The following is a 19,476-nucleotide window of genomic DNA, read 5'->3' as shown; positions in this document are numbered from 1 at the left end:
ATCCAGGTACTAACCAGGCCCGACCCTGCTTAGCCTCCGAGATCAGACGAGATCGGGCGCTTTCAGGTGATGTGGCCGTAGGCGATAACCATGGCTGTCCTTAACTCTCTTGAAGATAGCATGGAAGAAAGACTGGGGGAAAAAAGAGATTCAAGACTCCACCAAAACAAAAAAGCCTACAGCACCTCCCATCCAGGTACTAACCAGGCCCGACCCTGCTATAGCCTCCGAGATCAGACGAGATCGGGCGCTTTCAAGGTGATGTGGCCGTAGGCCGATAACCATGGCTGTCCTTAACTCTCTTGAAGATAGCATGGAAGAAAGGACTGGGGGAAAAAGAGATTCCAAGACTCCACCAAAACAAAAAAGCCTACAGCACCTGGTATTCCCAGGCGGCCTCCCATCCAGGTACTAACCAGGCCCGTCCCTGCTTAGCCTCCGAGATCAGACGAGATCGGGCGCTTTCAAGGCGATGTGGCCGTAGGCGATAACCATGGCTGTCCTTAACTCTCTTGAAGATAGCATGGAAGAAAGACTGGGGGAAAAAAGAGATTCAAGACTCCACCAAAACAAAAAAGCCTACAGCACCTGGTATTCCCAGGCGGTCTCCCATCCAGGTACTAACCAGGCCCGACCCTGCTTAGCCTCCGAGATCAGACGAGATCGGGCGCTTTCAAGGTGATGTGGCCGTAGGCGATAACCATGGCTGTCCTTAACTCTCTTGAAGATAGCATGGAAGAAAGACTGGGGGAAAAAAGAGATTCAAGACTCCACCAAAACAAAAAAGCCTACAGCACCTGGTATTCCCAGGCGGTCTCCCATCCAGGTACTAACCAGGCCCGACCCTGCTTAGCCTCCGAGATCAGACGAGATCGGGCGCTTTCAAGGTGATGTGGCCGTAGGCGGTAACCACGGCTGTCCTTAACTCTCTTGAAGATAGCATGGAAGAAAGACTGGGGGAAAAAAGAGATTCAAGACTCCACCAAAACAAAAAAGCCTACAGCACCTGGTATTCCCAGGCGGTCTCCCATCCAGGTACTAACCAGGCCCGACCCTGCTTAGCCTCCGAGATCAGACGAGATCGGGCGCTTTCAAGGTGATGTGGCCGTAGGCGTTAACCATGGCTGTCCTTAACTCTCTTGAAGATAGCATGGAAGAAAGACTGGGGGAAAAAAGAGATTCAAGACTCCACCAAAACAAAAAAGCCTACAGCACCTGGTATTCCCAGGCGGTCTCCCATCCAGGTACTAACCAGGCCCGACCCTGCTTAGCCTCCAAGATCAGACGAGATCGGGCGCTTTCAAGGTGATGTGGCCGTAGGCGATAACCATGGCTGTCCTTAACTCTCTTGAAGATAGCATGGAAGAAAGACTGGGGGAAAAAAGAGATTCAAGACTCCACCAAAACAAAAAAGCCTACAGCACCTGGTATTCCCAGGCGGTCTCCCATCCAGGTACTAACCAGGCCCGACCCTGCTTAGCCTCCGAGATCAGACGAGATCGGGCGCTTTCAAGGTGATGTGGCCGTAGGCGATAACCATGGCTGTCCTTAACTCTCTTGAAGATAGCATGGAAGAAAGACTGGGGGAAAAAAGAGATTCAAGACTCCACCAAAACAAAAAAGCCTACAGCACCTGGTATTCCCAGGCGGTCTCCCATCCAGGTACTAACCAGGCCCGACCCTGCTTAGCCTCCGAGATCAGACGAGATCGGGCGCTTTCAAGGTGATGTGGCCGTAGGCGATAACCATGGCTGTCCTTAACTCTCTTGAAGATAGCATGGAAGAAAGACTGGGGGAAAAAAGAGATTCAAGACTCCACCAAAACAAAAAAGCCTACAGCACCTGGTATTCCCAGGCGGTCTCCCATCCAGGTACTAACCAGGCCCGACCCTGCTTAGCCTCCGAGATCAGACGAGATCGGGCGCTTTCAAGGTGATGTGGCCGTAGGCGATAACCATGGCTGTCCTTAACTCTCTTGAAGATAGCATGGAAGAAAGACTGGGGGAAAAAAGAGATTCAAGACTCCACCAAAACAAAAAAGCCTACAGCACCTGGTATTCCCAGGCGGTCTCCCATCCAGGTACTAACCAGGCCCGACCCTGCTTAGCCTCCGAGATCAGACGAGATCGGGCGCTTTCAAGGTGATGTGGCCGTAGGCGATAACCATGGCTGTCCTTAACTCTCTTGAAGATAGCATGGAAGAAAGACTGGGGGAAAAAAGAGATTCAAGACTCCACCAAAACAAAAAAGCCTACAGCACCTGGTATTCACAGGCGGTCTCCCATCCAGGTACTAACCAGGCTCGACCCTGCTTAGCCTCCGAGATCAGACGAGATCGGGCGCTTTCAAGGTGATGTGGCCGTAGGCGATAACCATGGCTGTCCTTAACTCTCTTGAAGATAGCATGGAAGAAAGACTGGGGGAAAAAAGAGATTCAAGACTCCACCAAAACAAAAAAGCCTACAGCACCTGGTATTCCCAGGCGGTCTCCCATCCAGGTACTAACCAGGCCCGACCCTGCTTAGCCTCCGAGATCAGGCGCTTTCAAGGTGATGTGGCCGTAGGCGATAACCATGGCTGTCCTTAACTCTCTTGAAGATAGCATGGAAGAAAGACTGGGGGAAAAAAGAGATTCAAGACTCCACCAAAACAAAAAAGCCTACAGCACCTGGTATTCCCAGGCGGTCTCCCATCCAGGTACTAACCAGGCCCGACCCTGCTTAGCCTCCGAGATCAGACGAGATCGGGCGCTTTCAAGGTGATGTGGCCGTAGGCGATAACCATGGCTGTCCTTAACTCTCTTGAAGATAGCATGGAAGAAAGACTGGGGGAAAAAAGAGATTCAAGACTCCACCAAAACAAAAAAGCCTACAGCACCTGGTATTCCCAGGCGTTCTCCCATCCAGGTACTAACCAGGCCCGACCCTGCTTAGCCTCCGAGATCAGACGAGATCGGGCGCTTTCAAGGTGATGTGGCCGTAGGCGATAACCATGGCTGTCCTTAACTCTCTTGAAGATAGCATGGAAGAAAGACTGGGGGAAAAAAGAGATTCAAGACTCCACCAAAACAAAAAAGCCTACAGCACCTGGTATTCCCAGGCGGTCTCCCATCCAGGTACTAACCAGGCCCGACCCTGCTTAGCCTCCGAGATCAGACGAGATCGGGCGCTTTCAAGGTGATGTGGCCGTAGGCGATAACCATGGCTGTCCTTAACTCTCTTGAAGATAGCATGGAAGAAAGACTGGGGGAAAAAAGAGATTCAAGACTCCACCAAAACAAAAAAGCCTACAGCACCTGGTATTCCCAGGCGGTCTCCCATCCAGGTACTAACCAGGCCCGACCCTGCTTAGCCTCCGAGATCAGACGAGATCGGGCACTTTCAAGGTGATGTGGCCGTAGGCGATAACCATGGCTGTCCTTAACTCTCTTGAAGATAGCATGGAAGAAAGACTGGGGGAAAAAAGAGATTCAAGACTCCACCAAAACAAAAAAGCCTACAGCACCTGGTATTCACAGGCGGTCTCCCATCCAGGTACTAACCAGGCTCGACCCTGCTTAGCCTCCGAGATCAGACGAGATCGGGCGCTTTCAAGGTGATGTGGCCGTAGGCGATAACCATGGCTGTCCTTAACTCTCTTGAAGATAGCATGGAAGAAAGACTGGGGGAAAAAAGAGATTCAAGACTCCACCAAAACAAAAAAGCCTACAGCACCTGGTATTCCCAGGCGGTCTCCCATCCAGGTACTAACCAGGCCCGACCCTGCTTAGCCTCCGAGATCAGACGAGATCGGGCGCTTTCAAGGTGATGTGGCCGTAGGCGATAACCATGGCTGTCCTTAACTCTCTTGAAGATAGCATGGAAGAAAGACTGGGGGAAAAAAGAGATTCAAGACTCCACCAAAACAAAAAAGCCTACAGCACCTGGTATTCCCAGGCGGTCTCCCATCCAGGTACTAACCAGGCCCGACCCTGCTTAGCCTCCGAGATCAGACGAGATCGGGCGCTTTCAAGGTGATGTGGCCGTAGGCGATAACCTTGGCTGTCCTTAACTCTCTTGAAGATAGCATGGAAGAAAGACTGGGGGAAAAAAGAGATTCAAGACTCCACCAAAACAAAAAAGCCTACAGCACCTGGTATTCCCAGGCGGTCTCCCATCCAGGTACTAACCAGGCCCGACCCTGCTTAGCCTCCGAGATCAGACGAGATCGGGCGCTTTCAAGGTGATGTGGCCGTAGGCGATAACCATGGCTGTCCTTAACTCTCTTGAAGATAGCATGGAAGAAAGACTGGGGGAAAAAAGAGATTCAAGACTCCACCAAAACAAAAAAGCCTACAGCACCTGGTATTCCCAGGCGGTCTCCCATCCAGGTACTAACCAGGCCCGACCCTGCTTAGCCTCCGAGATCAGACGAGATCGGGCACTTTCAAGGTGATGTGGCCGTAGGCGATAACCATGGCTGTCCTTAACTCTCTTGAAGATAGCATGGAAGAAAGACTGGGGGAAAAAAGAGATTCAAGACTCCACCAAAACAAAAAAGCCTACAGCACCTGGTATTCCCAGGCGGTCTCCCATCCAGGTACTAACCAGGCCCGACCCTGCTTAGCCTCCGAGATCAGACGAGATCGGGCGCTTTCAAGGTGATGTGGCCGTAGGCGATAACCATGGCTGTCCTTAACTCTCTTGAAGATAGCATGGAAGAAAGACTGGGGGAAAAAAGAGATTCAAGACTCCACCAAAACAAAAAAGCCTACAGCACCTGGTATTCCCAGGCGGTCTCCCATCCAGGTACTAACCAGGCCCGACCCTGCTTAGCCTCCGAGATCAGACGAGATCGGGCGCTTTCAAGGTGATGTGGCCGTAGGCGGTAACCACGGCTGTCCTTAACTCTCTTGAAGATAGCATGGAAGAAAGACTGGGGGAAAAAAGAGATTCAAGACTCCACCAAAACAAAAAAGCCTACAGCACCTGGTATTCCCAGGCGGTCTCCCATCCAGGTACTAACCAGGCCCGACCCTGCTTAGCCTCCGAGATCAGACGAGATCGGGCGCTTTCAAGGTGATGTGGCCGTAGGCGATAACCATGGCTGTCCTTAACTCTCTTGAAGATAGCATGGAAGAAAGACTGGGGGAAAAAAGAGATTCAAGACTCCACCAAAACAAAAAAGCCTACAGCACCTGGTATTCCCAGGCGGTCTCCCATCCAGGTACTAACCAGGCCCGACCCTGCTTAGCCTCCAAGATCAGACGAGATCGGGCGCTTTCAAGGTGATGTGGCCGTAGGCGATAACCATGGCTGTCCTTAACTCTCTTGAAGATAGCATGGAAGAAAGACTGGGGGAAAAAAGAGATTCAAGACTCCACCAAAACAAAAAAGCCTACAGCACCTGGTATTCCCAGGCGGTCTCCCATCCAGGTACTAACCAGGCCCGACCCTGCTTAGCCTCCGAGATCAGACGAGATCGGGCGCTTTCAAGGTGATGTGGCCGTAGGCGATAACCATGGCTGTCCTTAACTCTCTTGAAGATAGCATGGAAGAAAGACTGGGGGAAAAAAGAGATTCAAGACTCCACCAAAACAAAAAAGCCTACAGCACCTGGTATTCCCAGGCGGTCTCCCATCCAGGTACTAACCAGTCCCGACCCTGCTTAGCCTCCGAGATCAGACGAGATCGGGCGCTTTCAAGGTGATGTGGCCGTAGGCGATAACCATGGCTGTCCTTAACTCTTTTGAAGATAGCATGGAAGAAAGACTGGGGGAAAAAAGAGATTCAAGACTCCACCAAAACAAAAAAGCCTACAGCACCTGGTATTCCCAGGCGGTCACCCATCCAGGTACTAACCAGGCCCGACCCTGCTTAGCCTCCGAGATCAGACGAGATCGGGCGCTTTCAAGGTGATGTGGCCGTAGGCGATAACCATGGCTGTCCTTAACTCTCTTGAAGATAGCATGGAAGAAAGACTGGGGGAAAAAAGAGATTCAAGACTCCACCAAAACAAAAAAGCCTACAGCACCTGGTATTCCCAGGCGTTCTCCCATCCAGGTACTAACCAGGCCCGACCCTGCTTAGCCTCCGAGATCAGACGAGATCGGGCGCTTTCAAGGTGATGTGGCCGTAGGCGATAACCATGGCTGTCCTTAACTCTCTTGAAGATAGCATGGAAGAAAGACTGGGGGAAAAAAGAGATTCAAGACTCCACCAAAACAAAAAAGCCTACAGCACCTGGTATTCCCAGGCGGTCTCCCATCCAGGTACTAACCAGGCCCGACCCTGCTTAGCCTCCGAGATCAGACGAGATCGGGCGCTTTCAAGGTGATGTGGCCGTAGGCGATAACCATGGCTGTCCTTAACTCTCTTGAAGATAGCATGGAAGAAAGACTGGGGGAAAAAAGAGATTCAAGACTCCACCAAAACAAAAAAGCCTACAGCACCTGGTATTCCCAGGCGGTCTCCCATCCAGGTACTAACCAGGCCCGACCCTGCTTAGCCTCCGAGATCAGACGAGATCGGGCACTTTCAAGGTGATGTGGCCGTAGGCGATAACCATGGCTGTCCTTAACTCTCTTGAAGATAGCATGGAAGAAAGACTGGGGGAAAAAAGAGATTCAAGACTCCACCAAAACAAAAAAGCCTACAGCACCTGGTATTCACAGGCGGTCTCCCATCCAGGTACTAACCAGGCTCGACCCTGCTTAGCCTCCGAGATCAGACGAGATCGGGCGCTTTCAAGGTGATGTGGCCGTAGGCGATAACCATGGCTGTCCTTAACTCTCTTGAAGATAGCATGGAAGAAAGACTGGGGGAAAAAAGAGATTCAAGACTCCACCAAAACAAAAAAGCCTACAGCAGGGGGGCGTGGCTGGACCGAGCTAGGAAATGGCTGCCTGATAGCTGAGCTCCGGCCACCTCAGAGCGCACTTCACAATTAGCGGTGTTTCTCGACCCCACCAAGCAAGACACACCATGGGTACTGCTTCCCGACAGTCCTCGGCTTCCCGATCCCGTTCCCCAAGGGAACCAACCGACTCTCTTGAGCACCACATCCCGGAGATGTTCCGCACCGGACGGGGAAACATGGCGGCCTCCCGCCAGGGAACACCTCGAGGCCGCTCGCAAGCCATCACCTCTCACGCACAGGAGATAGTGCTCTCTGCGACCCCCCTGGACCACCCTCAGGGGAATACTACGGACCCGGGGATGTTACAGACCTCCGCCCCGGCGACGACTCCCATAACGATCGGAGACTTAAGAGCGGTGGCCTCCGACATAAAAAGCGCGCTCACTGCAGCCATAGCAGAGCTTCGCCTCGACTTCCAGTCACTGGATGGAAGAGTTGCGGCCGCGGAGAACACACTGGTGGAACACGATTTGGTCCTCCAACGTTCCACCAGGAAAATAGACGACCACACGCTACAAATGCGGGAAATAAACCGCCACTTGGAGGATTTGGAAAATCGGGGACGCCGCCATAATCTACGAGTGCGGGGCCTCCCTGAAGCAGTGGAAGGAGGCCAGATAGCAAGAGAGGTGACGGAGCTGTTCAATTCCATCCTACAGAGGCCCCCAGACACAGCCATCGCTATGGAGCGCATCCACAGGGCACTACGTCCCAGGGGTAGGGACACAGACCCCCCCAGAGACATCGTTTGCTGCCTCACGGATTATGGCCTGAAAGAAGAAATCCTCCGTCAGGCGAGGGGACAGCGCCTGGTACATGAGGGCTCCCAGATCCAACTGTTCCAGGACCTGTCTGGAATAACGCTGAAACATAGAAGAGATCTCAGACCCCTCTTAGACGCCCTCCGAGCAGCTAACATCCGTTATAAATGGAAGTACCCCTTCTGCCTCTCTGCCTCCCATCAAGGGCGCACGGCACAGCTTAAAGTCCCGGAGGACCTGCCGCTCTTCTTTGACACCCTTGGCATTCCACCCGTTGCGGTCCCGGAGTGGTATGCCATATACCGCCGCTCCGTGGGCCGATGGAACGGGCCCCCGGCGGAAAAGATGGAAACACAACCCACAAGATCAAGGAGGAGGAGATCCCCCTCGAACCCCCGCACCTCGACCAGCAACGCAGGTCCCAGAAGGGAGGGCGACCCCCTCTCCTCTCCAGGAGCACGTAGAGCCCGCAGGGACAACTGAAGGACAGACTAAGTCCCCGACAGAGCGGATGCCCAAGGATTAGTTGGCAAGTTATACACAGCTGTTTGATTCAGACCCCGAGACTCTAAACTTTATTCTTTATTCACGAAACTTTACTGGGAACAGACGAAGCAAGCCTCATCCCATCGCACCCCCGCCGCAGAGACTGCCACTCTGAGGGTCCTCCTGAAGGCCCTGCTGACACGCCCGCCGGACCTACAACAACCGCCTACTTACAAAGCGGGAAACCCTGACAGACTCCGCCCCCTCGACCATCTGTGATCAGAGCGGCCAGCCCAACACTGAACACTACAATACCCAGAATGCGCTGGAACTGCCGCACCCCCGGAAGCGGAACCCAGTGATGACCTCCGGCACGGCGCACAACAACCTCGTCACAAAGCAAGACACATCAACACGGCGAAAGACGACAGAGGAGACACGAACGAGTGTCGCGCCGACAACTACGCCCATCTACACCCCAGACGCGGATCTACACAGCGACTCAGCTCCCCGCTCCGGAGGAAAGACCACCACTCATCCCGCGGGCAGCCCCTGAGCTATTTTGGAATCCAACCACCGTCCCCGAGCACGCACTCTAAGATCCGCCGGGCCCCCAGACAGCCCGCGCATACCTACTCACCGGGCCTTACCTGCCGGCACCCCCTCCCCCTCCCTCCCTCTCAGACGGTCCAAGTGAGCACCATCACCCTGCCGGGCCCCGATAAGGCGCCCACCCCAAGCCCATTGGATGAGACTCCAGCCGGTACAGCCGGACGCTCCCCCCCCAACCGCTACACCTTCGAGACTACACCTGACAGGGGACCGCACCCTAACAGAGGACACCGCGGATCCCGGGGATAGCACACACCCGACTGTCTGAACTGAACCGGCACAGTCTCGCAGCTGGACACTCCCTGGAAACTAGAGGGATCAGCCAGAATCTCACGCTACGGCGACCCTTAACGAACTGACCACCCTCCCCGAGACAGGAGACCTTTGCAACACCTGCTTATATCCACACCACGAACTGCACTTCTTAAAGACTGCACACCGCTCGGAACTCAGTAATAGCCGAGGGAACTGAGGTTCCCGGGTAAAGTATGAACGCATAAACCTACCTCCCAAGGTTATGGGTACTTGGTCTGCCGTATCCCCGACGATAGGCCGCACCACGGCCAGATAGATATACCCTAACGGGGAGGGCACGCACTGACTGGCTGGGGATGGGTAGACGGGGTATAATTCAGAGAATGAAGGTCCCCATCCCCCCCCCCCCCCTCACAGGACTCCCATCTAATGAGGAGGCTGCGCACGGGGAGAGGAGACGGGTGAGGCTCCGTATGCTGTCCTTTTGGGGAAACCGAGCCCGGGGGTCGCCATAAGGCGGAACACTGGGGGACTCCCCCCCCCCCCCCCCCCCCCCTACCACCAGCAGGGTACACAACTCCCCTATACCCATAGACACTCATCGACCACGGGGCGAACACTTCTCAAGCCATACAGGAAGGTGCGCTCCGGGGTGGCTGACCACGACACGTATCGTACACACACACGAGGCGGTCTGCTGGTAAGCTCCAGACCATCCCCCAAGCGGTATCGTGGGACGGAGTCTACGTCTAGTTTCAGGCGCGGACGCCCCCCACGGCCGCACCTCACCGATTATCTACCACCTAAATCAGGTGGCGGGACTGAGTCCCTCCGCCTAATCGGACACGGGCGCCCACCGCCCCAACTGCGGGCAATACCACTCCCAGTCCCTGGGACCCTGCCGCTAGGCCCCCTGCTCGGACACCCGACACCTGAAGAGCGTAGTTCCTCCTGAACCTGTACCGGGGTCCACGTAGACACACTAGGCAACCACCCCAATCCCCCCCCCCCCCCCCCACCCACCCCCCCACTGCGAACCGCCACGGCTCGCTCACATCACATCACCGTACAACTCGGGCATACACCCACAAACCCGACCGACAATGTCCACCATACCGACGAAGGCTGACGTCCCCAAAGTGAAGATCATCTCCCTGAATGCGCAGGGACTGAACCTACCCGAAAAACGGGCCAAGCTCCTCCTCTCCATGCACCAAGCTAGGGCCGACATAGTACTGGTGCAGGAAACACACTTCAAAACTGGGGCTATACCCAAATTGCATAATCACCACTTCCCAGTGGTCCATCACGCGACGAACGCACAAGCAAAAACGAAAGGGGTCTCCATATTAATAGGTAAGAATTGCCCATTTCAACTGACAGGCACACTAGCCGACCCGGAAGGGCGGTATTTGTTTCTCAAAGGCACACACCAAAACAGGACGATAACGCTTGCCAATATATACGCACCAAACACGCGCCGGGTCACGTTCTTTAGAACAAGTTTGGAACTGCTTGCCTCTTTTAAAGAGGGGATTCTCCTGCTCGGGGGAGACTTCAATGCTCCACTCAACCCCACGCTAGACACCTCCACGGGTACCTCATCCCTGCAATACACTGCGCTAAGGAGAATTAAAAAGCTCCTGCAAGGTCTACTCCTACATGATACGTGGCGCGCCCTAAACCCGACGGGCAGGGACTACACGTACTTTTCCATACCACACAACCGCTATTCCCGGCTCGACTACCTGTTTATCAGCCAGGAAGACCTCCCCCTCCTATCCGCGGTTTCGATCAACCCCATGTTCATCTCGGACCACAACCCCATTTCGGCCACGATAGCTCTACCTCCCGGTCACCCACGGTCCAGGGTATGGAGACTAGACCCTTCCCTACTCACAGACCCAGTAGTGGCTAAGGACCTGGAGAAAGCGCTCAAATTATTTTTTCTTGAAAACAGGCCGGAAGACACAGCCCCCAGTATAAACTGGGAGGCCCACAAGTGTGTAGTACGGGGCTTGCTCATAGCGGCCGCGGCCAAAAGGAACAAAGAAAGACGAAAACACTACGATGACGTTCTAGGCAGGATTAAGAACTTAGAAAACGCACACAAACACTCACAAGCCCTCGCCACACTACAGGAACTAAACCAAGCTAGAGCCGAACTTCTCGAGATCATAGGTAAGAGGGTTAAACGGAACTACGTGCTAGCAAGGAAGTCATTTTATGAGCACGGCAATAAGGTGAGTAAACTTTTGGCTAAAGCACTACAGTCCCAAAAAGCAAAAATAACGGTCCACTCCCTGACGGACGCCCTAGGACACACAGTGCAATCCACCCCCGACATAGCTAAACTTTTCGTACAGTACTACACTGGTCTGTATAACTTGCCGACCCCGGACACACCGACGGCAATAGAAACAAGGCGAGGCCTGATTAACAACTTCCTAAACCAATACGGCCCAACACGGCTGTCAGAAGAGGCCAAAACAGACCTCGACAAACCCCTCAGCGACGCAGAGGTGGGACTGGCCCTGAAGCAACTAAAGGCGGGCAAAAGCCCGGGGCCTGACGGGCTAACGGCGGGGTATTACAAGACCTACGCGACGGTGCTTACCCCATTCTTTAAAGCGGCCTTCAACTCCTTTGCCAATGAAGCCACCCCCCCCCGTGATCTCCTGACAGCACACATTGTGGTGATCCCCAAACCAGACAAAGACCCGAACGCGGTATCCAACTACAGGCCAATATCCCTATTAAACGTGGATCTCAAGTGGTTCGCTAAAATCATAGCAAACAGGCTACTGCCCTACCTGCCAAACATGGTGGCCCTGGACCAGGCAGGCTTCGTCCCTGGGAGGGAGGCCCGGGACAACACCCTCACAGCAATAAACGTACACCATTGGCTCACATCCAACAAGTCCCCTGGATTTCTCTTGTCCCTCGACGCGGAGAAGGCGTTCGACAGGGTGGCATGGGATTTTATGCAGGCAACGCTGCAAGCCGTGAACCTCCCGCCGACCATGCTGAGCTTTATCTCGGCACTCTATGCGAACCCCACGGCAAGGGTGAGAGTGAACAGCCACCTGTCGGACGCCTTCCCCATCGCAAACGGGACACGCCAGGGATGCCCCCTTTCCCCCCTATTATTCATCCTCACACTAGAACCCCTTTTACAGCGCCTTAGATCTAACCCCACAATTAAAGGAATCCATATTGACAAGAAGACCTACAAAATAGCCGCCTTCGCGGATGATATTCTCCTATTTCTCAGAGACCCCCTTACGACCATCCCCAACCTGATGAAAGACTTTGAGGATTTCAAAGTTCTAACCAACCTCCAAATCAACTTCTCCAAGTCTTCAGCCCTAAATGTATCTCTGCCCACGACTCTCTGCGACCAGTGCAAGCTAAACTTCCCGTTCAAGTGGGCCACTAGAGCCATCACATATCTGGGGATCCAACTTCCCTCCTCTCTAGCAGACCTATATGCACTTAACTACACTCCACTGCTCCATAACATACTGAAGGACTTGAAAGACTGGTCCCCAAAACCAATATCGTGGTTCGGTAGGATAGCAGTGGTCAAGATGAACTTACTCCCCCGGGTTCTATATGTCATGCAAGCCATACCCATCAGGCTCCCCCCGGCTTTCTACTTATCCTACAACTCGGCCTGCACGAGATTTGTGTGGCAGGACACTCGCCCGCGTTTAAGCTACGCGAGACTCACGGTCCCTAAAATGCAGGGAGGCCTGGGGTTGCCTGACTTACACAAGTATAACCTAGCCTGTGGGCTGTCCAGGATCGTGGACTGGACAACAAATGGGGCGAGAAAGAACTGGGTAGACCTAGAGCAGTCATTCTCCTCCCTGCCCTTAGCACACCTCCCATGGATCGCAAAGTGCAACGCCCCACAAGGCTGGGGTGACCACCCCCTCATACGCCCCACCCTACTGGCCTTCCAGAAGGCTTGCGCCAAATACAAAATAGCGGACCGGACCGGCCCCATGACCCCCCTCCGTCTAAATCCCAACTTCCCGCCGGGAATGAATCCTACCTTTTTAGCCGACGGCTGGCCCCACAAGACGGTAAGGGCAGGTCAATTCTATACCACAGGCCGCCTTCTGTTGCAAACAGAACTAGCGACCAAAATGAGTAAGAGCGAGTTCCCCTTCTGGACTTACCTCCAGATTAGGCACTTTCTAGACAAAATAGAGCCTGACGTACAATGGTCCAGACCCTACACCCCCTACGAAAACCTTTGCAACTCTACATCGCCACTGAGACATCTAATCTCGGTGATCTACGGTCTACTGTTCTCTTCACAATCACCTAAACTTCACTGGGCCAACCAGCAGTGGGAAAATGACCTCTCGCTAGACCTATCAGACAGGGAATGGGAACACATATATAGGCTCGCCCACAAGGGATCGATCAACGTCCAGACGCAGGAGAACGCCTACAAACTCCTCTCCAGATGGTACAAAACCCCATTCAAGCTACACAGAATTAACCCGACGCTCCCCAAAGGGTGCTGGAGATGCCATCGGGAGACGGGCTCCTTCCTCCACATATGGTGGACGTGCCCCAAACTACAACCTTACTGGACTGAGGTCCATAATTACATAACACGCATCACCACAGATACTCTAGAATTCTCACCTGCCCAATTCCTTCTCCATCATGCCAAATCGCGCCCGAGGAAATATAACCGCTCCTTGGCTATGCACATGGTAAATGCCGCGCGTATGTGCATCCCACTTTTCTGGCTCTCCCCAAAACCCCCCTCTATGTCCGATTGGTTTCAACGCCTCCAAAAGATAATGGAGATGGAGGAACTGACCCACCAGAGCAACGATACGCCGGCAAAGTTCAACGAGACTTGGGCCTGCTGGCAGCATTTTACTCTGTCTGATGACTACAAAGCCATTATCCCAGGTGATCACCGCACAACGCACCCTCAACCTCATACCTCACCGAGCTGTGGCGGCTCTACCCCCCCCACCCCCCCCCCCTAACCCTCAAACCCCTAAGCAGGAACTAGTACAATCCACTAGACCCACTTCAGACTGTGTCACACCCAGGGGTACACCTGTGAAGTTAAGGGCTCTCAGTTGCCCAACAGTTTCGCTATTTGCGCCCGTTGAACAAGGCTAGCAATATAGCCCATTGGCATCCACTCTGTCCATTAAGTTTAACATTAAGTTTAAGTTTATATTACTACTAAGTATAATATAATGTTTTGCTTATGTTGCATATGTTGTAGCGGCTGCGTCCGCAAGAATACTGTCTGCTTGAATGATATATTGTTCTTGTAATCGTACTTATCCTGTATGATGGACGGAAAAAAAATAAAATAAAAAACTTTAAAAAAAAAAAAAAAAAAAGCCTACAGCACCTGGTATTCCCAGGCGGTCTCCCATCCAGGTACTAACCAGGCCCGACCCTGCTTAGCCTCCGAGATCAGACGAGATCGGGCGCTTTCAAGGTGATGTGGCCGTAGGCGATAACCATGGCTGTCCTTAACTCTCTTGAAGATAGCATGGAAGAAAGACTGGGGGAAAAAAGAGATTCAAGACTCCACCAAAACAAAAAAGCCTACAGCACCTGGTATTCCCAGGCGGTCTCCCATCCAGGTACTAACCAGGCCCGACCCTGCTTAGCCTCCGAGATCAGACGAGATCGGGCGCTTTCAAGGTGATGTGGCCGTAGGCGATAACCATGGCTGTCCTTAACTCTCTTGAAGATAGCATGGAAGAAAGACTGGGGGAAAAAAGAGATTCAAGACTCCACCAAAACAAAAAAGCCTACAGCACCTGGTATTCCCAGGCGGTCTCCCATCCAGGTACTAACCAGGCCCGACCCTGCTTAGCCTCCGAGATCAGACGAGATCGGGCGCTTTCAAGGTGATGTGGCCGTAGGCGATAACCTTGGCTGTCCTTAACTCTCTTGAAGATAGCATGGAAGAAAGACTGGGGGAAAAAAGAGATTCAAGACTCCACCAAAACAAAAAAGCCTACAGCACCTGGTATTCCCAGGCGGTCTCCCATCCAGGTACTAACCAGGCCCGACCCTGCTTAGCCTCCGAGATCAGACGAGATCGGGCGCTTTCAAGGTGATGTGGCCGTAGGCGATAACCATGGCTGTCCTTAACTCTCTTGAAGATAGCATGGAAGAAAGACTGGGGGAAAAAAGAGATTCAAGACTCCACCAAAACAAAAAAGCCTACAGCACCTGGTATTCCCAGGCGGTCTCCCATCCAGGTACTAACCAGGCCCGACCCTGCTTAGCCTCCGAGATCAGACGAGATCGGGCACTTTCAAGGTGATGTGGCCGTAGGCGATAACCATGGCTGTCCTTAACTCTCTTGAAGATAGCATGGAAGAAAGACTGGGGGAAAAAAGAGATTCAAGACTCCACCAAAACAAAAAAGCCTACAGCACCTGGTATTCCCAGGCGGTCTCCCATCCAGGTACTAACCAGGCCCGACCCTGCTTAGCCTCCGAGATCAGACGAGATCGGGCGCTTTCAAGGTGATGTGGCCGTAGGCGATAACCATGGCTGTCCTTAACTCTCTTGAAGATAGCATGGAAGAAAGACTGGGGGAAAAAAGAGATTCAAGACTCCACCAAAACAAAAAAGCCTACAGCACCTGGTATTCACAGGCGGTCTCCCATCCAGGTACTAACCAGGCTCGACCCTGCTTAGCCTCCGAGATCAGACGAGATCGGGCGCTTTCAAGGTGATGTGGCCGTAGGCGATAACCATGGCTGTCCTTAACTCTCTTGAAGATAGCATGGAAGAAAGACTGGGGGAAAAAAGAGATTCAAGACTCCACCAAAACAAAAAAGCCTACAGCACCTGGTATTCCCAGGCGGTCTCCCATCCAGGTACTAACCAGGCCCGACCCTGCTTAGCCTCCGAGATCAGACGAGATCGGGCGCTTTCAAGGTGATGTGGCCGTAGGCGATAACCATGGCTGTCCTTAACTCTCTTGAAGATAGCATGGAAGAAAGACTGGGGGAAAAAAGAGATTCAAGACTCCACCAAAACAAAAAAGCCTACAGCACCTGGTATTCCCAGGCGGTCTCCCATCCAGGTACTAACCAGGCCCGACCCTGCTTAGCCTCCGAGATCAGACGAGATCGGGCGCTTTCAAGGTGATGTGGCCGTAGGCGATAACCATGGCTGTCCTTAACTCTCTTGAAGATAGCATGGAAGAAAGACTGGGGGAAAAAAGAGATTCAAGACTCCACCAAAACAAAAAAGCCTACAGCACCTGGTATTCCCAGGCGGTCTCCCATCCAGGTACTAACCAGGCCCGACCCTGCTTAGCCTCCGAGATCAGACGAGATCGGGCGCTTTCAAGGTGATGTGGCCGTAGGCGATAACCTTGGCTGTCCTTAACTCTCTTGAAGATAGCATGGAAGAAAGACTGGGGGAAAAAAGAGATTCAAGACTCCACCAAAACAAAAAAGCCTACAGCACCTGGTATTCCCAGGCGGTCTCCCATCCAGGTACTAACCAGGCCCGACCCTGCTTAGCCTCCGAGATCAGACGAGATCGGGCGCTTTCAAGGTGATGTGGCCGTAGGCGGTAACCATGGCTGTCCTTAACTCTCTTGAAGATAGCATGGAAGAAAGACTGGGGGAAAAAAGAGATTCAAGACTCCACCAAAACAAAAAAGCCTACAGCACCTGGTATTCCCAGGCGGTCTCCCATCCAGGTACTAACCAGGCCCGACCCTGCTTAGCCTCCGAGATCAGACGAGATCGGGCGCTTTCAAGGTGATGTGGCCGTAGGCGACAACCACGGCTGTCCTTAACTCTCTTGAAGATAGCATGGAAGAAAGACTGGGGGGAAAAAAGAGATTCAAGACTCCACCAAAACAAAAAAGCCTACAGCACCTGGTATTCCCAGGCGGTCTCCCATCCAGGTACTAACCAGGCCCGACCCTGCTTAGCCTCCGAGATCAGATGAGATCGGGCGCTTTCAAGGTGATGTGGCCGTAGGCGATAACCATGGCTGTCCTTAACTCTCTTGAAGATAGCATGGAAGAAAGACTGGGGGAAAAAAGAGATTCAAGACTCCACCAAAACAAAAAAGCCTACAGCACCTGGTATTCCCAGGCGGTCTCCCATCCAGGTACTAACCAGGCCCGACCCTGCTTAGCCTCCGAGATCAGACGAGATCGGGCGCTTTCAAGGTGATGTGGCCGTAGGCGATAACCATGGCTGTCCTTAACTCTCTTGAAGATAGCATGGAAGAAAGACTGGGGGAAAAAAGAGATTCAAGACTCCACCAAAACAAAAAAGCCTACAGCACCTGGTATTCCCAGGCGGTCTCCCATCCAGGTACTAACCAGGCCCGACCCTGCTTAGCCTCCGAGATCAGACGAGATCGGGCGCTTTCAAGGTGATGTGGCCGTAGGCGATAACCATGGCTGTCCTTAACTCTCTTGAAGATAGCATGGAAGAAAGACTGGGGGAAAAAAGAGATTCAAGACTCCACCAAAACAAAAAAGCCTACAGCACCTGGTATTCCCAGGCGGTCTCCCATCCAGGTACTAACCAGGCCCGACCCTGCTTAGCCTCCGAGATCAGACGAGATCGGGCGCTTTCAAGGTGATGTGGCCGTAGGCGATAACCATGGCTGTCCTTAACTCTCTTGAAGATAGCATGGAAGAAAGACTGGGGGAAAAAAGAGATTCAAGACTCCACCAAAACAAAAAAGCCTACAGCACCTGGTATTCCCAGGCGGTCTCCCATCCAGGTACTAACCAGGCCCGACCCTGCTTAGCCTCCGAGATCAGACGAGATCGGGCGCTTTCAAGGTGATGTGGCCGTAGGCGATAACCATGGCTGTCCTTAACTCTCTTGAAGATAGCATGGAAGAAAGACTGGGGGAAAAAAGAGATTCAAGACTCCACCAAAACAAAAAAGCCTACAGCACCTGGTATTCCCAGGCGGTCTCCCATCCAGGTACTAACCAGGCCCGACCCTGCTTAGCCTCCGAGATCAGACGAGATCGGGCGCTTTCAAGGTGATGTGGCCGTAGGCGATAACCATGGCTGTCCTTAACTCTCTTGAAGATAGCATGGAAGAAAGACTGGGGGAAAAAAGAGATTCAAGACTCCACCAAAACAAAAAAGCCTACAGCACCTGGTATTCCCAGGCGTTCTCCCATCCAGGTACTAACCAGGCCCGACCCTGCTTAGCCTCCGAGATCAGACGAGATCGGGCGCTTTCAAGGTGATGTGGCCGTAGGCGATAACCATGGCTGTCCTTAACTCTCTTGAAGATAGCATGGAAGAAAGACTGGGGGAAAAAAGAGATTCAAGACTCCACCAAAACAAAAAAGCCTACAGCACCTGGTATTCCCAGGCGGTCTCCCATCCAGGTACTAACCAGGCCCGACCCTGCTTAGCCTCCGAGATCAGACGAGATCGGGCGCTTTCAAGGTGATGTGGCCGTAGGCGATAACCATGGCTGTCCTTAACTCTCTTGAAGATAGCATGGAAGAAAGACTGGGGGAAAAAAGAGATTCAAGACTCCACCAAAACAAAAAAGCCTACAGCACCTGGTATTCCCAGGCGGTCTCCCATCCAGGTACTAACCAGGCCCGACCCTGCTTAGCCTCCGAGATCAGACGAGATCGGGCGCTTTCAAGGTGATGTGGCCGTAGGCGATAACCATGGCTGTCCTTAACTCTCTTGAAGATAGCATGGAAGAAAGACTGGGGGAAAAAAGAGATTCAAGACTCCACCAAAACAAAAAAGCCTACAGCACCTGGTAATCCCAGGCGGTCTCCCATCCAGGTACTAACCAGGCCCGACCCTGCTTAGCCTCCGAGATCAGACGAGATCGGGCGCTTTCAAGGTGATGTGGCCGTAGGCGATAACCATGGCTGTCCTTAACTCTCTTGAAGATAGCATGGAAGAAAGACTGGGGGAAAAAAGAGATTCAAGACTCCACCAAAACAAAAAAGCCTACAGCACCTGGTATTCCCAGGCGGTCTCCCATCCAGGTACTAACCAGGCCCGACCCTGCTTAGCCTCCGAGATCAGACGAGATCGGGCGCTTTCAAGGCGATGTGGCCGTAGGCGATAACCTTGGCTGTCCTTAACTCTCTTGAAGATAGCATGGAAGAAAAACTGGGGGAAAAAAGAGATTCAAGACTCCACCAATAGTGTTGCTCACGAATATTCGCATTGCGAATATTCGACTCGAATATAGCATATTCGAGAAATCGCGCTATATTTCGAAATTCGCGGTGAATATTCGCAATTCCGAATATTCGATTTTTTACAATTTTTTTTTTTAATCAGATCACATCCTAGATATCTCCATCGACGTCTAAAAGCATTGCTGGTATAATTAGAGACCCTGGGCCGAGTAGCTGAAGCGTTCATTGAATTTTCCAGAAAGATCGCAATGCGATTATTCGGCAAACGCAATATCGC

General features: G+C 52.8%; 53 non-coding genes and 1 pseudogene across 53 annotated transcripts; all 54 read right to left on the bottom strand.

Annotated features, from left to right (window-relative positions):
* Window positions 1-367: 367 nt before the first annotated feature.
* On the bottom strand, window positions 368-486 carry LOC120923754. The gene has a single exon (XR_005746196.1). It is a non-coding gene; the product is annotated as a 5S ribosomal RNA (ribosomal RNA).
* Window positions 487-576: 90 nt separating this feature from the next.
* Window positions 577-695, bottom strand: LOC120923741. The gene has a single exon (XR_005746183.1). It is a non-coding gene; the product is annotated as a 5S ribosomal RNA (ribosomal RNA).
* Window positions 696-785: 90 nt separating this feature from the next.
* On the bottom strand, window positions 786-904 carry LOC120923738. Its single transcript, XR_005746181.1, has one exon. It is a non-coding gene; the product is annotated as a 5S ribosomal RNA (ribosomal RNA).
* Window positions 905-994: 90 nt separating this feature from the next.
* Window positions 995-1,113, bottom strand: LOC120923737. Its single transcript, XR_005746180.1, has one exon. It is a non-coding gene; the product is annotated as a 5S ribosomal RNA (ribosomal RNA).
* Window positions 1,114-1,203: 90 nt separating this feature from the next.
* Window positions 1,204-1,322, bottom strand: LOC120923753. Its single transcript, XR_005746195.1, has one exon. It is a non-coding gene; the product is annotated as a 5S ribosomal RNA (ribosomal RNA).
* A 90-nt stretch (window positions 1,323-1,412) lies between these two features.
* Window positions 1,413-1,531, bottom strand: LOC120923736. Its single transcript, XR_005746179.1, has one exon. It is a non-coding gene; the product is annotated as a 5S ribosomal RNA (ribosomal RNA).
* A 90-nt stretch (window positions 1,532-1,621) lies between these two features.
* Window positions 1,622-1,740, bottom strand: LOC120923735. The gene has a single exon (XR_005746178.1). It is a non-coding gene; the product is annotated as a 5S ribosomal RNA (ribosomal RNA).
* A 90-nt stretch (window positions 1,741-1,830) lies between these two features.
* Window positions 1,831-1,949, bottom strand: LOC120923734. The gene has a single exon (XR_005746177.1). It is a non-coding gene; the product is annotated as a 5S ribosomal RNA (ribosomal RNA).
* A 90-nt stretch (window positions 1,950-2,039) lies between these two features.
* On the bottom strand, window positions 2,040-2,158 carry LOC120923733. The gene has a single exon (XR_005746176.1). It is a non-coding gene; the product is annotated as a 5S ribosomal RNA (ribosomal RNA).
* Window positions 2,159-2,248: 90 nt separating this feature from the next.
* LOC120923746 lies at window positions 2,249-2,367 on the bottom strand. Its single transcript, XR_005746188.1, has one exon. It is a non-coding gene; the product is annotated as a 5S ribosomal RNA (ribosomal RNA).
* Window positions 2,368-2,457: 90 nt separating this feature from the next.
* On the bottom strand, window positions 2,458-2,566 carry LOC120923705 (annotated as a pseudogene).
* A 90-nt stretch (window positions 2,567-2,656) lies between these two features.
* LOC120923732 lies at window positions 2,657-2,775 on the bottom strand. The gene has a single exon (XR_005746175.1). It is a non-coding gene; the product is annotated as a 5S ribosomal RNA (ribosomal RNA).
* Window positions 2,776-2,865: 90 nt separating this feature from the next.
* Window positions 2,866-2,984, bottom strand: LOC120923703. Its single transcript, XR_005746148.1, has one exon. It is a non-coding gene; the product is annotated as a 5S ribosomal RNA (ribosomal RNA).
* A 90-nt stretch (window positions 2,985-3,074) lies between these two features.
* LOC120923731 lies at window positions 3,075-3,193 on the bottom strand. Its single transcript, XR_005746174.1, has one exon. It is a non-coding gene; the product is annotated as a 5S ribosomal RNA (ribosomal RNA).
* A 90-nt stretch (window positions 3,194-3,283) lies between these two features.
* Window positions 3,284-3,402, bottom strand: LOC120923750. The gene has a single exon (XR_005746192.1). It is a non-coding gene; the product is annotated as a 5S ribosomal RNA (ribosomal RNA).
* Window positions 3,403-3,492: 90 nt separating this feature from the next.
* On the bottom strand, window positions 3,493-3,611 carry LOC120923745. The gene has a single exon (XR_005746187.1). It is a non-coding gene; the product is annotated as a 5S ribosomal RNA (ribosomal RNA).
* A 90-nt stretch (window positions 3,612-3,701) lies between these two features.
* On the bottom strand, window positions 3,702-3,820 carry LOC120923730. Its single transcript, XR_005746173.1, has one exon. It is a non-coding gene; the product is annotated as a 5S ribosomal RNA (ribosomal RNA).
* Window positions 3,821-3,910: 90 nt separating this feature from the next.
* Window positions 3,911-4,029, bottom strand: LOC120923729. Its single transcript, XR_005746172.1, has one exon. It is a non-coding gene; the product is annotated as a 5S ribosomal RNA (ribosomal RNA).
* Window positions 4,030-4,119: 90 nt separating this feature from the next.
* LOC120923727 lies at window positions 4,120-4,238 on the bottom strand. Its single transcript, XR_005746170.1, has one exon. It is a non-coding gene; the product is annotated as a 5S ribosomal RNA (ribosomal RNA).
* A 90-nt stretch (window positions 4,239-4,328) lies between these two features.
* LOC120923749 lies at window positions 4,329-4,447 on the bottom strand. The gene has a single exon (XR_005746191.1). It is a non-coding gene; the product is annotated as a 5S ribosomal RNA (ribosomal RNA).
* Window positions 4,448-4,537: 90 nt separating this feature from the next.
* On the bottom strand, window positions 4,538-4,656 carry LOC120923726. Its single transcript, XR_005746169.1, has one exon. It is a non-coding gene; the product is annotated as a 5S ribosomal RNA (ribosomal RNA).
* Window positions 4,657-4,746: 90 nt separating this feature from the next.
* LOC120923725 lies at window positions 4,747-4,865 on the bottom strand. Its single transcript, XR_005746168.1, has one exon. It is a non-coding gene; the product is annotated as a 5S ribosomal RNA (ribosomal RNA).
* Window positions 4,866-4,955: 90 nt separating this feature from the next.
* On the bottom strand, window positions 4,956-5,074 carry LOC120923724. The gene has a single exon (XR_005746167.1). It is a non-coding gene; the product is annotated as a 5S ribosomal RNA (ribosomal RNA).
* A 90-nt stretch (window positions 5,075-5,164) lies between these two features.
* Window positions 5,165-5,283, bottom strand: LOC120923752. Its single transcript, XR_005746194.1, has one exon. It is a non-coding gene; the product is annotated as a 5S ribosomal RNA (ribosomal RNA).
* A 90-nt stretch (window positions 5,284-5,373) lies between these two features.
* On the bottom strand, window positions 5,374-5,492 carry LOC120923723. Its single transcript, XR_005746166.1, has one exon. It is a non-coding gene; the product is annotated as a 5S ribosomal RNA (ribosomal RNA).
* A 90-nt stretch (window positions 5,493-5,582) lies between these two features.
* Window positions 5,583-5,701, bottom strand: LOC120923704. Its single transcript, XR_005746149.1, has one exon. It is a non-coding gene; the product is annotated as a 5S ribosomal RNA (ribosomal RNA).
* A 90-nt stretch (window positions 5,702-5,791) lies between these two features.
* Window positions 5,792-5,910, bottom strand: LOC120923717. The gene has a single exon (XR_005746160.1). It is a non-coding gene; the product is annotated as a 5S ribosomal RNA (ribosomal RNA).
* A 90-nt stretch (window positions 5,911-6,000) lies between these two features.
* Window positions 6,001-6,119, bottom strand: LOC120923702. Its single transcript, XR_005746147.1, has one exon. It is a non-coding gene; the product is annotated as a 5S ribosomal RNA (ribosomal RNA).
* Window positions 6,120-6,209: 90 nt separating this feature from the next.
* On the bottom strand, window positions 6,210-6,328 carry LOC120923722. The gene has a single exon (XR_005746165.1). It is a non-coding gene; the product is annotated as a 5S ribosomal RNA (ribosomal RNA).
* A 90-nt stretch (window positions 6,329-6,418) lies between these two features.
* Window positions 6,419-6,537, bottom strand: LOC120923748. Its single transcript, XR_005746190.1, has one exon. It is a non-coding gene; the product is annotated as a 5S ribosomal RNA (ribosomal RNA).
* A 90-nt stretch (window positions 6,538-6,627) lies between these two features.
* On the bottom strand, window positions 6,628-6,746 carry LOC120923744. Its single transcript, XR_005746186.1, has one exon. It is a non-coding gene; the product is annotated as a 5S ribosomal RNA (ribosomal RNA).
* A 7,654-nt stretch (window positions 6,747-14,400) lies between these two features.
* On the bottom strand, window positions 14,401-14,519 carry LOC120923721. Its single transcript, XR_005746164.1, has one exon. It is a non-coding gene; the product is annotated as a 5S ribosomal RNA (ribosomal RNA).
* Window positions 14,520-14,609: 90 nt separating this feature from the next.
* On the bottom strand, window positions 14,610-14,728 carry LOC120923720. The gene has a single exon (XR_005746163.1). It is a non-coding gene; the product is annotated as a 5S ribosomal RNA (ribosomal RNA).
* Window positions 14,729-14,818: 90 nt separating this feature from the next.
* LOC120923719 lies at window positions 14,819-14,937 on the bottom strand. Its single transcript, XR_005746162.1, has one exon. It is a non-coding gene; the product is annotated as a 5S ribosomal RNA (ribosomal RNA).
* A 90-nt stretch (window positions 14,938-15,027) lies between these two features.
* Window positions 15,028-15,146, bottom strand: LOC120923718. Its single transcript, XR_005746161.1, has one exon. It is a non-coding gene; the product is annotated as a 5S ribosomal RNA (ribosomal RNA).
* Window positions 15,147-15,236: 90 nt separating this feature from the next.
* Window positions 15,237-15,355, bottom strand: LOC120923747. Its single transcript, XR_005746189.1, has one exon. It is a non-coding gene; the product is annotated as a 5S ribosomal RNA (ribosomal RNA).
* A 90-nt stretch (window positions 15,356-15,445) lies between these two features.
* LOC120923716 lies at window positions 15,446-15,564 on the bottom strand. Its single transcript, XR_005746159.1, has one exon. It is a non-coding gene; the product is annotated as a 5S ribosomal RNA (ribosomal RNA).
* A 90-nt stretch (window positions 15,565-15,654) lies between these two features.
* Window positions 15,655-15,773, bottom strand: LOC120923743. The gene has a single exon (XR_005746185.1). It is a non-coding gene; the product is annotated as a 5S ribosomal RNA (ribosomal RNA).
* A 90-nt stretch (window positions 15,774-15,863) lies between these two features.
* On the bottom strand, window positions 15,864-15,982 carry LOC120923715. The gene has a single exon (XR_005746158.1). It is a non-coding gene; the product is annotated as a 5S ribosomal RNA (ribosomal RNA).
* A 90-nt stretch (window positions 15,983-16,072) lies between these two features.
* On the bottom strand, window positions 16,073-16,191 carry LOC120923714. Its single transcript, XR_005746157.1, has one exon. It is a non-coding gene; the product is annotated as a 5S ribosomal RNA (ribosomal RNA).
* Window positions 16,192-16,281: 90 nt separating this feature from the next.
* Window positions 16,282-16,400, bottom strand: LOC120923713. The gene has a single exon (XR_005746156.1). It is a non-coding gene; the product is annotated as a 5S ribosomal RNA (ribosomal RNA).
* Window positions 16,401-16,490: 90 nt separating this feature from the next.
* LOC120923712 lies at window positions 16,491-16,609 on the bottom strand. The gene has a single exon (XR_005746155.1). It is a non-coding gene; the product is annotated as a 5S ribosomal RNA (ribosomal RNA).
* A 90-nt stretch (window positions 16,610-16,699) lies between these two features.
* LOC120923711 lies at window positions 16,700-16,818 on the bottom strand. The gene has a single exon (XR_005746154.1). It is a non-coding gene; the product is annotated as a 5S ribosomal RNA (ribosomal RNA).
* A 91-nt stretch (window positions 16,819-16,909) lies between these two features.
* Window positions 16,910-17,028, bottom strand: LOC120923701. Its single transcript, XR_005746146.1, has one exon. It is a non-coding gene; the product is annotated as a 5S ribosomal RNA (ribosomal RNA).
* A 90-nt stretch (window positions 17,029-17,118) lies between these two features.
* Window positions 17,119-17,237, bottom strand: LOC120923710. The gene has a single exon (XR_005746153.1). It is a non-coding gene; the product is annotated as a 5S ribosomal RNA (ribosomal RNA).
* A 90-nt stretch (window positions 17,238-17,327) lies between these two features.
* LOC120923709 lies at window positions 17,328-17,446 on the bottom strand. Its single transcript, XR_005746152.1, has one exon. It is a non-coding gene; the product is annotated as a 5S ribosomal RNA (ribosomal RNA).
* A 90-nt stretch (window positions 17,447-17,536) lies between these two features.
* On the bottom strand, window positions 17,537-17,655 carry LOC120923707. The gene has a single exon (XR_005746151.1). It is a non-coding gene; the product is annotated as a 5S ribosomal RNA (ribosomal RNA).
* Window positions 17,656-17,745: 90 nt separating this feature from the next.
* LOC120923706 lies at window positions 17,746-17,864 on the bottom strand. The gene has a single exon (XR_005746150.1). It is a non-coding gene; the product is annotated as a 5S ribosomal RNA (ribosomal RNA).
* Window positions 17,865-17,954: 90 nt separating this feature from the next.
* On the bottom strand, window positions 17,955-18,073 carry LOC120923751. Its single transcript, XR_005746193.1, has one exon. It is a non-coding gene; the product is annotated as a 5S ribosomal RNA (ribosomal RNA).
* Window positions 18,074-18,163: 90 nt separating this feature from the next.
* Window positions 18,164-18,282, bottom strand: LOC120923757. Its single transcript, XR_005746198.1, has one exon. It is a non-coding gene; the product is annotated as a 5S ribosomal RNA (ribosomal RNA).
* Window positions 18,283-18,372: 90 nt separating this feature from the next.
* On the bottom strand, window positions 18,373-18,491 carry LOC120923740. The gene has a single exon (XR_005746182.1). It is a non-coding gene; the product is annotated as a 5S ribosomal RNA (ribosomal RNA).
* A 90-nt stretch (window positions 18,492-18,581) lies between these two features.
* LOC120923728 lies at window positions 18,582-18,700 on the bottom strand. The gene has a single exon (XR_005746171.1). It is a non-coding gene; the product is annotated as a 5S ribosomal RNA (ribosomal RNA).
* Window positions 18,701-18,790: 90 nt separating this feature from the next.
* Window positions 18,791-18,909, bottom strand: LOC120923756. The gene has a single exon (XR_005746197.1). It is a non-coding gene; the product is annotated as a 5S ribosomal RNA (ribosomal RNA).
* A 90-nt stretch (window positions 18,910-18,999) lies between these two features.
* On the bottom strand, window positions 19,000-19,118 carry LOC120923742. Its single transcript, XR_005746184.1, has one exon. It is a non-coding gene; the product is annotated as a 5S ribosomal RNA (ribosomal RNA).
* Window positions 19,119-19,476: the final 358 nt, after the last annotated feature.

Source organism: Rana temporaria, unplaced genomic scaffold (assembly GCF_905171775.1).
Source record: "Rana temporaria unplaced genomic scaffold, aRanTem1.1, whole genome shotgun sequence".
Lineage (NCBI taxonomy): Eukaryota > Metazoa > Chordata > Amphibia > Anura > Ranidae > Rana > Rana temporaria.
This window is presented reverse-complemented; position numbering and strand designations above follow the sequence as displayed.